The following is a 13,290-nucleotide window of genomic DNA, read 5'->3' as shown; positions in this document are numbered from 1 at the left end:
CTATGAGTTCTTTGACCCTTCTCCTTAATTGCTTTTGTGTATCTCTAAAATCATTCTGGGATTTTTTTTATTCCTCATTTCTCTTGACAGGCAGTAAAAGCTGGTTCATCAGTCAGTCTCTTCAGCCAAAATTGGTAAAATCATGGCTGTTAAGATTAGCATTTCCTCAGAGTTCCTCATCTTGTGAGAACTCATGAGTTGTATTCATGAAACATTTCAGAGCCCAGCAATTTGCCTTGTAACTTCATCAGTGAATTGAGTTTGTCAGTTTTACTGGGGCAGTCACCAACTCTTTACAGGAGGCACCACCACAACATATTTCATGATCTCATCTATGGAGATTTTTTAACAAAAAATTGAGAACTGTAGTCTCTATAGTGAGAGAAGCCAATGTCGAAGAAGTGGGACTTGCAGAAGTATCAAATGACATATATCACTATCTATATGCAGATACAATTAGGTATATGAAGACTGAGTGTGAGAAAGCTGGCATTGTGTCAGTCCTGTGACAGGGCACATGTCTGTGATGCAAGACAGCAGTCCCAGAGACCTGGACTGTTGCACAAATCTGCCCTGTAGCCTTGTGAGGCAATTAATTCCTGACACACATAACTAAGACAAATAGTAAGATCTAAGAATTGCATAAGGTGCACTGAGTGCTCAGAAATGCTTCCAACAGAGCAGGTAGTGATCCTCTGTGCTTTGTTTGAGTTTAAAACTCTAGCACAGGACTATTGTATTATTCTATTTTCAGTTGTATGATCATCACCCCAGACAACCCAAATTTGCATAAAATCAAAGGCAGAGACAGGAAGGGTATTACAACAGAGAGTGGAAGCAGACTGTAGGGAGTTGAGGAGAAGGGGGTTAATGCAAGAAATGAAACAGTCAATGGAGATTGAAAAAGTGTTGAGGAAAGAAGCATCTAAGTTAAATTTTCCCTTGCATGACATACCAATATAAGTATATAATGTACACTGTTCCTATGATACAGGTCTGTGGCTTTGTTTGTTTGCTTGTTTGTTTGTTTGCTTGTTTGTTTGTTTTTGGTTTATTTTATTTTTATTTTCTGAATAATCTGAAGCATATATTTATGAAGATATATTTATTTTTTTAACCTGAGCTCAGATGAGTAGGAGCAGCTCTGTAGCTGCTCCATAAGCAACCAGGAGACTGGTAAGATTATTGAATATCCTCAAGGAATTTGGGATATGCCATGCACCTAGGACCTCACAAAAGGTCTGGGGAAATGTACTTGCATTCTGATAACAAGGTTATGTAGTCTCCTTCAAAGTATATGCAGCAGTGTCTCCCAGGCCTGTATCCACAACTCCAATCATAATTGTGCAACTAAAGAAAGAAAATGGGAAAAAAATTCAGGTTTCCTTTATCAGTGGTAAGAACTGGACTCTTGTTGCTTTTAAATGAAACTGAGTTCTGTGAAATAGGGACATGAAATTTCCTGTGTCTTCTGTGAAGAACAAACTGTCTTGTTCTACTGGACTTACTGATGCTCATCTTTAGCATCTTTGACACATTAGCCACTGGAATCTGAGTTGAACTTTGTAGTTGAAAGCAGTTTTCCATTTTTTGTTGCTGAACTTCAAGACAAAGACTACTTTGATCAGCACTTTTGAGTGTTTGATGTTTCAATTACATTTTGTGTTCTTACTTCATTTCACATATAAAGCTCACCATAGGTTAACTTGGGGTTTCTCAGTTTTCTTCAGTATTTTTCTTCTGGAATTTCATGACAACTGCTCTTTTATCAGTTAAATACTACTAATTCAGATGCTCAGGCTTAGATCAGTCACAAAATCTTCTACTGCTTTGCTTCCTTTTTTTTTTCTTCACTTCAGATCCCAAACAAGTTTTATATATTTTCTTTCACTGAGCATGCTACTTACTCCTGCAGTAAGTCTGCTCTTCCTGACTTCACCGCAAACTTTAAAAATTATCGAGTGCATCAGGGCTTGGACATGATCAAGGAAAGGTAACCTGTGTGTCTTTCTTCTCATTGGCATCTCGTGCTTTCAAAAACCAAATGCACTGCTGTTTAAAAGTCACTTGTTTCCATGTTTCTGAGTGAGTTTCAGCTCCATGGAAACTCTTACTTTGGTATTTTTCTTTCAGAGGATTTTGACTTCCTATTACCTCTATTGCCTTGCAGTAGTCAATAAGAGCTTTGGGCCTGCAGTGATTTAAACAACTCTTACTCAGGTATAGGATAGTAAATCCTTCTGATTAACAGAAGAAAAGCCCCAGAGATATCCTTTTGCCTGGGTTTTCCAATGTCTGGAGTAAAAACTACAAAGGTACCAGTACATTTGGTCTTGTGGGAATGAGAAAATTTTCCTGCCCATAAGGCTGGTAAAGGTTGGGAAGAAAACTGCACTCAGTAAAGTAAAGGAAATTACAGTAATCTGCCTGAACTGCAGCCCTGCAGTGTTAGCTGGGAGTTCACAATCAGCATTCCAGGTTCCAGCTAGCCCACGTATTTCATCTAGAGCTATGAGCAATGGCAGCAGTGATGGCTTTTAAGAGGAAAGAAGTGCTGGTAGAACTTGATTCTCAAGGCTAAAAAATGTGCAAGTTCTTAGAAACCTTTAAACCAGGTTATAAACATGATAACACCATTCATCATAGCAATACCCACCCCTCCCCCCCATCAAACCAGCTCCTTTAAGCACAACTCTTCCTGCTGTATAAAGTTATTCAATGAAAGATTTTATTACTGCTGTCTGTACTATTTTTCCAGGGTGCTACCATAATAGAAATCAACACAGTGAAATCAGTTATAATCACACATGTTTCATATTGGTTCCCATGTGGAAAACATTTCTAAGGTGTCAGTGCCTGGAAAACCTGATGGTTTCATTGAATACCAGAATGTAACTCCAAGGCAAGCCCTGAGGAGAGATTAACACTTGGAAGTATAAAATTCAGGTAGTAATGAGAAGCCAGGTGTTCACTGTCAAGGATTCCAAGTTTCCCTAATTATGGGCAAGTATCTGACTTTAACTGCCTCTCTCAGGTGAGCTAGTAATCCTTTGTTGACAAAGATTTATAAAGAGAAAAACATAACAATAGGAAAAGAAAAAGAAATATGCCTCTGTTTCCTGCTATGCAGAATATATTACACAAGCAGCCCTATTTCTAACTAAATTAAGATGAGAGAGGGAGTTGGAAGTCATGTTGCACCCACAGTGATCATTCTGCAAATTGCAATATGGATCTAGAATTTCATGTTAATTACATTTTATTTGAAAAGTGCTGCACTACCCAGTATTTTCCGCAGCAGTGGAGGCTTGATTCTGCTCTCAATTATGTAGGTGTAAAGTGGAGTATCTCCAGCGAAGCTAATGAAGTTAGAGTAGTTTAACACTGAAATGAGGAGGATTACAATAAGGCCCTAGAGTCTGCAATATTGCTACTGCAGTTAATGATCATTACTGCAGAATGCTGTAATCTGGCAATTATTTCCTTCGTGCAGGTAGACAGACACACAAAACTGGTACTGATTGTGTCTGTGAGAGAAAGAGTCCAACATTTTCCAACCTAATATTGTCTCTCCAAATTGCATTGCATATTCCTTTTTGTATATGTTGTGGTTCTGTGCAGAGGGGAGTGTTTTTGGATTTTGAGGAAGCTGATTTAGAAGGCTGCATGGAAGCTGAGTATCAAAGTGACAAAACTGCCTTCTGTTTCATTAATCCTTTAGGCTGCTCTGACATCTATTGCCATTATGTGAAGACCCTATTACTTTTGCTTCTCTTGGAGTGTCTTGGTACACACTTTAAAATACAACAACTTAGCCAGTCCTAGTTCTAACCACTTTCCAAGCCTTGGTTTACCAACCACGATGTTAAATGCCACCCAGACTTTCCTGAGCGCCATGTGTGAGTGTATTTAGGGCAAAAAGTAGACCTAATTTTTTTTAATATTGAGTGGAGCAAGTCCCAGTGAGACTGTGCTGACAGCCCAGGACAAGAGTGGGTATCTTGTGTTCATCTCTCCCTTGGCAGCTGAGGACACAGAAGCTACATCTAACCTGAGTTAACAGTGTATGCTCAATCACTGATATGTGATTGTCCACACATAAACTGCCAAGTAAGGCCCCTGTAATGAATTTAACCAGAACATAGCTGGAGATGGATGGGGACAGAACATGTGACAAGAATTATCCCTAAAAAAGCAGTTAGGATATCGCCATCCTGTTCAGGTCTTGACTATGTTTGAATGAGGGCTGGGTCCTGCTCAAGGAAAGATGTCTAGTGAGAAAAAAGTCTCTAGTTTTCTCATATTTGCATAGCTGTAGCATAACACACATGCAGCTGGAGCAGAGATAGGTCATTACCAATACATTTTGCTTTTTCCTTGGAGCCCTGTTACGTACGGCCTGTTACCCCTGGGGTAACCCAGTGGCTACCATTGAGGACCTAAGAACTCAAGGGTTGAATTGTATGCCTTAGGGCAATAGGATACTCCACGTGCACAGGTCTGGATGCTCTGTACCTGATGATAGCACCCAGCTGGTCCAGTGTCTGAGCAACTCCCAGCCACCAGCCCAAATGTGCTGCCTAGAGAGGCCCCAGCAGTAGGGGAGCAAGATTGCAAGGGAGCAGTAGGCAATCTGATGAAAGAATGGATGTGAGTTGAGAGTCTCAGAACACTGACTTTTGCCTGTTCCTGGGACTGACCAGGTAAGATACAAATTCATGTAGCCTTGGAATAACTGGTGTGAATGTAAAAAGCTGGATCAAGGAACCTAGCATTCAAAATTATACTTAACACAGTCAAAGCATATATCCAGTGCCGACCTCTTTGTTAGTCCAGCTATCTGGATTGTATATTCCCCGTATATTAATATATTTATTTTTAAGAGGATTTTTTTTTTGTGATTGATTTCTTAAAAACTCCCATGCTTAACCTGTTTTCTCCAGCCAGGTGACACAAGCTTAGCATGAATCCTTATAAAGAATTTTGAGCATATGACAACATATTAATGGCAAGAGGAGAACAGATAATTTGAAAAGATGTTATTAAAAGATTACTATCTTCAGATAATCTGTTTTCAGCAATAGTGCAGTCCAGGTGTAGCAGATTTCATAATAACTCTAACATCCACTACATTTGGAGGATAAATTTTCAAAGGCATAAGAAGTGAAAAGGTCCCCAGATCAATTTGGCTGAGAGAAGGGAAGCTGTCTTTGCGTTTCTTTCAGGTTCCTGGAGATTTCCCACCTACACTGGGGATGGAAAGTCCAGAAATTGTTCTGTAGCTGTGCTTTGACAGGCACACTTCTGCCATTCTGTGTTTGGAGGTGTTGAAATGCTGCTGACTTATTTGTCACAATATTACTCCTAATGCCTTTTAAAAATTACTGTGTGTTGTCTGCTCTTTCTTCTCTCTCAAGGATGGTGAATTAGAGGGGGAGCACGGAATTGAGGTGGATTTGCCTTTGCAAACAGCTTTGGTAGGAGGCTGGCAGGCACTGCGATGATTTTACATCATAAGGCTTGCTCCTTTTCCTTTGTCTTCCTCTGAATGGAAATGTACTACTTCACCTCTCCACAAAGGGAAAGACAACACAACATCTCATCAGGCAAAGGGTTATGAATCTCTTCTCATTAGGCACTCGAGTACCAGAGAACTGAATTCTGAGAGGCTTCTCCTGAAAGGATAGCCAGCTTTACCTGTGAGATAAAATGCAGTTTTTCTTCAGGAAGGACATCACAATTCAGTTCAGAAGCACTAGCTGGAAAAGGCATACTGCACATGTTCATCATGTAATCTATCTCCTAGGAGGCACAACTTGAGAAGACTTCTTATGTCACTGCAATATGTCCCCTTGTTTATCTTCCAGACAGACTTCATGTATCATGTTGATAAATTGGGCAATGCACAGGGCCAGTTCCCTCCTACTGAGGTGAGTGGGAGCTGCATGGTGCCTGATACCAAAGCTAGGGAATTATTCAGATTGACTATCATAGCTGGGTGCATGCCAGGCTTGTTTTATTTTCCTTGACAGATCTCTTGAGGACTTAAGGATCTGAGGGGTGATTGAGTTTCCACAGCAGAAGAAAGGAAAGTAGTACCACTTGCTCAGTAGCACCTCATGTGTCACCCACATGGGTGGCACTGGCAGTTTGGGGAGCAGCTCAACTGAGGTGCAAGAAGCTCCAGGTTCAGGGAAAATAAAACCTCCCTTTCTCTGCTGGAGCTATTGCTTAAGGTTTATCCTTTTAAGTATTTGTCCTGGAGGGTTGCTTAAGGCATTACTGTGACATAAACAATTTTTAATAATGATTCAGCAACTGTATTACCCTGTGTAAAAGAAAACAAAACCAAATAAGGCTAATCTTTTGCAATACTGCTTGTAGTTTCATACAGGGACTGTTATTTATCTTCCAGCCATAAAATAATTAAATCTTACTGCTTTCCAGTCGTGAAGGAGCTGAGCACTGAGGATTTGATCCTCACATGGCTTATGTCTTTGGGACTCTAGGTCAAACATTAAGATAATATTTTACTAAAATGACTTTTATTTTTATTGTTTGTTTGACTACTCAAACAAAACAGTTTCAAATGCTTTGGTTCAATGTCAGTGCAGTGAACAGCATTCATACACCTGGACTCTGCTGCACTTGCTCCTCACATTTGTGGAGTAAAACAGTGACCATTTTATTCACTGGAATCCAATATGTAGCAGTGAGCAGTGTGTCCAAGCAGCTTCTGTCCAGTGCACATCTCTTTATGTAGCCCATCTGCAGCACTGTTCTGTATCCACGTCTGTCATCTCTCAGGGGCTCACAGGGACAAGACCTCATGTGCAGTCTCCTGCTGGGGGTTTCTCCCCAGCACTTGATGTTTGCTCAAGGAACACTCCCTTTCCATGATGCAGGCACAATATTGCCTCGTGTTACACGAATGATTTGCTCCTTCACTGATGGAATTTGTGCTGTAATGGATAGAAGTGTTCTAATGTAATGAATGCTGCTGATTAGTGGGCTCTGCAAGACTGTCCGGGATAGAATCCCACTTACACACATTTGGGAAAGTGAGGGAGAGTAAATCTGGGTTGGTATGGGTGGAGGGTTATAGGAGTTGTGTGAGACTGTCTCTTTTGTCCCTGACAGTATTCTGGTACCACAGACATACTTCTAACTCCAAAAACTTCCTTAGTGTCTGGCTAAAAAACCATTTAATTTCTCTTCAGCTCTATCAGAAAACAAGAAGGAGTTAACACAAATGCTGTTATGATCATAAAAGCAACTTGGAGAAGGAAGCAGCTAAGTCACTAGTTCCTTCTGAATTCAGCCTGGTGATGCAGAGAGAAAACTGTGTGGCCAAGAAGAACGCTGTGCATATAAAAACACACATGAAAAAATTATCTCCAGAATGGGAAATGCTGGAGGTAAAGAGAAAACCAAGAGAATAGAAGCAAAGATAATAAACAGCCACAGCCAGACTCAGATGCTCTCTCTCCCGTTAGAGCTGACTTTACCAACATGTGTTACCTCACTGTAAAGGTATGTAAGCAGGTGTGATTCAGGACCAGTCCAAATGAAGCCTATTGTTTTATCTATATCAAAATATAGAAGTGAATAGCTGTATATAGTACCTGAATTAGTAATTTCAAGGGACTGATTCTAACATGTCTTAGGGATTTAGCCATAGAAATCCCACCGACTTTCAGTAGTGCCTATGCATCTACATTCTTCAGGAACTCTAGACAATCTGTGTGTATGTACTGGGCTCCAGGGAAAAGTCCACTGCTATTGTTATAATGTGACTATGATTTTGAGACTCAGTTTTATACAAATGTAATGTACTCAATTTTATGCAAATTTACACAGTAGTATTTTTCAGGTCAGGGTTGTTGTCATTGAATTGGAAAGTTCAAATTGGTATGAATTACTGAGACTAAACATTTTACTTTGAATTATGACTTTTTATATTTACATGAGAGTGTCCTTTGAGTCACATCTGGTTTTTGTGCTGTTTACAAACTGCTCTAAAAAGCTCAGCTGAGAATATTTGCAGTTAGTTCAGCATGTCAAACAGAGAAATAGAACTTAGCTCTATTCTTAAACCATGATTATTTATGTAGCAGGCATGTTGGCCAACAAAAAGAACAAAAGCTGACGGGCATGAAAATAACCAGTCTGCTCATACATGAGATTTTCTTGCAGTGGTCCAGCAGGATCTTGAAGAGGACTGTAAATTGTGAAACAGAAGGGTGTATAGTTAATGCACGCCAAAAATGACCATTTGTGAGGCTACTTAATACTACAAATCCCTCATCGTGGTGATGAGGCTGTGAAGAAGAGCAGAAATTGCAGACTAGGTAAGGTTGTAAGGGACAACAGCAGGGCATCTGGTCCAACCTCCCTGCTTAACAGGGTTATCCTGGAGCACATTGCACAGGATTGCGTCCAGATAGTTCTTAAATATGTCCACTGAGGAAGACTTCACAACCCCTCCGGGCAACCTGTTCTAGTGCATGGTTCCTTACACAATAGAGTTCTTCCTCATACTGAGGTGGAACCTCCTGTGCATCAGTTTCTGCCCATTGCCTCTTGTCCTCTTCCCAGCACCACTGAGCAGAGCCTGACTTCATCCTTCTGCCTTCCTCCCTTCATATACTTATAGACACTGGTATGATCCACTCTCAGTCACATCTTCTTGAGTCTACATACCCAGGTCCCTCAGCCTTTCCTCATAAGATATACTCCTGTCAAGTAATCATCTTTGTAGCCTCCACTGGATCTGATACAGGGGCTCCATGTCTCACTTGCACTGAGGAGCCCAGAACTGGACAAAGCACTCCTGGTGTGGCCTCACCAGGGCTGAGTTGAGGGGCAGGATCATCTCCTTCTACCTGCTGGCAATGCTCTTCCTAATAGAGCCCTGGAGAAGTGAAGAAAGCACTCAGAAAGCTGCAGGAACACGTATGCCTGTGCTCTGGGAGCACATGACTGTTGGTATTGAGTGTGGGCTGGTGCATCAAGTTACCAGTTTAACCTAAAAATGCAGACTAAATATAAGAAGGCATGTAGCTATATAGACTAGGCACACTCCAAGATAAATTAATGGAAGACTACACTTAAAACAACTTATATTTGGGAAATGAGGCAATCAAAAGTGTGAATGCATTAGTATTGTGAGAGGCACAGGCCTTGATCTGATTCCTGCAGACATATCCATTGGCATGTGTGCTATGAAAGCTGTTACATATAATGGTTTTCCAAAGGATGCCTACTTTGGTTATTGAATGGCATGGACAGAGACTGCTGGATGAGACAGATGATCAATAATTAGTTTTAACCATTTTTTCTTGAGAAATGACTATTTTGTTATTTTCTGCTGCCAGTCCTCTCTCTAATGACTTTAAATCTATTGGACCATCTAATCTAAACTTGATGTGGGGAAGGGGGAAATAGTGTGTGTCCTCAGAACCTTGCTAGCTTGACTCAACTAGGCATCAGAGAATCACTCACTCAGAATGAAGCAGGTTCAGTTAATACTGCATTTCCCAGTCTATTTGTCACTCTTAGTGCTCTTCATATGCAGTTCCAGCAGCAGGCATGCACCAGATAAGGAATTTTCACAGTGCCATGAATTTTCTTTTGGCAACTGCTGGTCTTATCAACTAAGTACCTTGCAATACAAAGTAAGCTTTACAATGATAAAGGGAAAGATAAGTGTTATTATCTATATGGTATGGAAAAAGATCTAAATATACAGTGCCACCAATTTTGTGTGCTTCTCTAGTCATTTGTGTAAAATGGGACACAACTAGATTTTTCTGATGTTCCAAGCATTGAACATTCAGAGAGAGCTGAAACAAGTCAGAACCACTGACAGGGCCATCCATCCCGTGACCTTGGAGAGGCAAATCTCTCAGTGCTGATCTTTTGCACTCTTGTGTTGTATGACTGCATCTCTGCTAGAACATGTGTGGTTTTGTGTGACTTGTACTTGTAAACTTATTTGTCTCTACATAATACAGTGGACTCAGGTGAGGCTGGAAACTGAAAAAATTGGGAATCAATTACTGCTTTTTCAACAGAGAGTGTAAATTGTGGAAAGGTGAGAATTTTGGCATTGAGAGTGTGAAGAATATCTTACTCCACTTAATAACAAGCTATGATGAGCAGCAGTTTGTCCAGTGTCAGTATCTGACATTGTCTCTTGCGCTTTCTTGCATCCACCTTTCTCTAACTCACATTTCTAAAGCCCTTCAAACTCTTCAGTCTTCCAAGATCCATCTCACAATGCCAAGGCAGGCAGATGGAGTAAAACAAAACTATTTCCTCTACCACTAATATTTTTCTTACTCTGTTCTGTTTTTTTTTCCTTTTTCCCCATGGGAAAGAATCTATGTGGTGAATATTTCTCGGACATCTCTCATGGTCCTGTCTAAGGGAGAAAGGAACAAGGAATAAAACAGACAAAACTTGAAAACTTTTACAAAGACAAAACGAAGAGGGTCTTTATTACAGTAAAAATGCAGCAGGATGAACAGAAGGATAACTCTGGAGCAACTTGCAGGTATGGACTTGATGTTGGAGGTTATTAATTTATGGAAATTTTTATGAGATCAGAATACAAAATATTTCTCATATTGTGTCTACTTCTATTAAACTGTCAGCTAAAAATTGTCAGGACTTATGAAATAATTGGTCTAATTTCTTTATATATACACCATAGTGTCATCTATAAAATCTACTAAAATACATAGAATACATAAAGTCTTGGTCTGAATAGGCAGTTGAAAGCTGCTTTTTAAAGCTTATCTGTTCTGTTTCCTTAATAGAAGGAAAGCTTCTGGTATATTGTTCTTTTCATTACTTATAGAGCATTCTGTCTCATATAGACTCAAATCAGCAAATTCATATGAAGTGTAACTCTATATAAAGTGGGAGAAAAGAAGACAGAAGACTGCAAAGATTTTGTTAAGATGTGATGAAACCAAAAGTCTTCTAATAAAGCTGATACTAAACTATTTTGGATTTTAGATGTACATAATATTATGCAGTCAAAACGAAGGTGCTTTTTCTCATATTGCACTGTTATTGACATAAATAAAAATTATTTGCAATATTTTATTTAATTTCATAAAATTAATCCAACAGCAAAACTGCATAATTTTGTGTGGCAACATAACTTTGTATTCATGGCTGATTTTTCCCCCTTTACACAGAAAAATAATGTGGGTTGATGCAGTGTCCTAACACAATAGGGGCTAATGAATAGAGCTTGCTGTGCTCGAGAGGCTGCAGTTCAATTACTAGTGGTGCCAATCAAGTCAGAAATATTAACCATGGTAACAGCAGTTTTGAGTTACTTGGAATGAGGCTGTGGCTTCTTGGGGAAGATCGTGTCTTGGGAAGGAAGGGAATGTTCACAGTAAGAGCTGCAGAAGGTCAGAGACTGCTTCTTTATGGCAAAGGAGAGCAAGACAGCTCATGCCACAGGAAGGTTTCTGCTGTTTTTGTACCTTTTCATTGCAAGTGTACCTGAGAGTTCATAATACGTAAGTGTTACTAACTATGTGATCCCTGCATAACCTGTAGAATTGAATTTCCTATGTATGAGTGCACAGCAATTAATTAATCATGTGAAAGATAAATTACAAAACAGGTTAGAACTTTAGCAGGAATAAAATGTTGCTGAAGTCAGTGTGACTAGGCTGAATTACACCAATCGATTCTGTAGATTTTTAGGAGGATTTACTTAATATAGGGCATTTGTTCTGCTGGCTGATGATCAGAGTGAGGATCCCTTGATGTGATACAATAGCAGTGTTATGTATTAGTAGCATGAACAGGAAGCAGCTGGCATCCTGTTCAGAAAACAATCTCAGTTTTTATTGCAGAGAACAATATTGAAAAACAGTGTGTATGTGTGATGGGCCTAATCCTTAAAAATGTGAGTTTGGATACTGTCCTTTTTAATTGACTAGTCACTTCTGGACTAAGTCTAGATTCGTTTCTTTTCACAGAAAGCTCTTCGGATGTTTGTCCTTTGGAATACAGAGAAAACCAGCTAGAGCCCCAAAATGGCTTTTTTTTTGCACCTGCCTGCTGCCTCTCCATCTCTTCCAGCTGGTGAGTATGCTCAGTTGTGGAGTGCTTTTCCCCTTCTCTTATTCATGAAGAGATGGCACATCTCTTTGGTCAGCATTGCTGAAACATTTTCTATTCTTTGTCTTGGATGCCATTAAAAAGCCAGCTGTTGAAGATGGTTGTTGTGTTGCTGGAACTTAGTCCTTGTTAACTGAAACTTCTCTAAAATTTTAGGATGGATTTCTTAAGAATTGAAGAATTATAGCAGCTTATAAATTAATTTGAATCTGATTGCAAAGTGGTGAAAATAGTGCGTATTTGATACCTTTTCTGAAGATTTTGCAACATGCAGTGACTATTATGATATCTCTGCAGGGTAAACAGGTGTTGTACGTGGACAGGGCAGCTGGATTATAGAGGTTCCTCTTGTGTAGTTCAGGCATCTGAAATAAAGCCATCCAAGTTCAGCTTCACCACTATAGGCCACTCTTTTAGCCAAACTGCAATTTTGGGATGTTTCGGGATGTTTCGCCTCAGATATCTCAAAACCTATCCCAGATTAAGAGGAAGAAATATCTCCAGAAATGGGGCTTAGGGACAATTTGTCAATGCATGTTTGGGCTCTAAAGCCAGGTGACATGAAGTGGCTTGATGAATGTGTCTGACAAGGTAGGAAAACCAGCAGCAAAAGAAGTGAGGGCAGGCAAGGCTTTGTAGTCACTTAGCCTGTGTTTGGTTGACAGAAGGTTGAATTTTAATTCCACTTTTAACCTACTGTCTATTTGACCTGAGACAGGGTCATTTTCCATTTTTATCTCATTTTTATCCTACTTCTTTCTCCATGCTTAGTCTGTTTTAAGTATTGATCATTTATTGATTCAGTGTGGGAGATATTCCCTCTTTTCTCCTAGTGAAGACTGAATCCTGGTGTCTTACTCATAGCAGAAAACGTGAGCCATCTGGTTAAGATGTCCTAGTAAAAGTGCTCTTAAGTCATTGCTGTTTCAGTTGCATTAACGACTTTATCAGTGAAAGAGGATGAGAAGCCACTTTCATGTTTCTTATACAATACCCTGACCACTGAGCTAAACTGTGATTTACTCACTGGATGGATAAATAACCAATTAATGCGAGACATCACCAGAAACAGATTGAGGAGGTTAGCATTTAGATTGATTGGCAGTCTCTTGTTAAGACATTTACTTGAAAAAAATG

General features: G+C 39.7%; 1 long non-coding RNA gene across 4 annotated transcripts in view; it reads left to right on the top strand.

Moving 5' to 3' along the window:
• Positions 1-10,361: 10,361 nt before the first annotated feature.
• The window catches only part of LOC106857558 (uncharacterized), a 125,605-nt gene continuing 122,676 nt past the window's right edge, over positions 10,362-13,290 (top strand). For 3 of the 4 annotated variants that reach the window (XR_015802911.1, XR_015802909.1, XR_015802910.1), the window contains exons 1-2: positions 11,327-11,543; positions 12,012-12,117. This is a non-coding gene — a long non-coding RNA (uncharacterized LOC106857558). Of the gene's footprint in view, positions 10,559-11,326; positions 11,544-12,011; positions 12,118-13,290 lie in introns of those variants that run through there. The other variant, XR_001403671.2, reaches the window with a different exon arrangement.

This window comes from Sturnus vulgaris, chromosome 3 (genome assembly GCF_052056855.1).
Source record: "Sturnus vulgaris isolate bStuVul1 chromosome 3, bStuVul1.hap1, whole genome shotgun sequence".
Classification (NCBI taxonomy): domain Eukaryota; kingdom Metazoa; phylum Chordata; class Aves; order Passeriformes; family Sturnidae; genus Sturnus; species Sturnus vulgaris.
The sequence above is the reverse complement of the archived record's forward strand: the minus strand, read 5'-3'. Positions and strand labels throughout refer to the sequence as shown.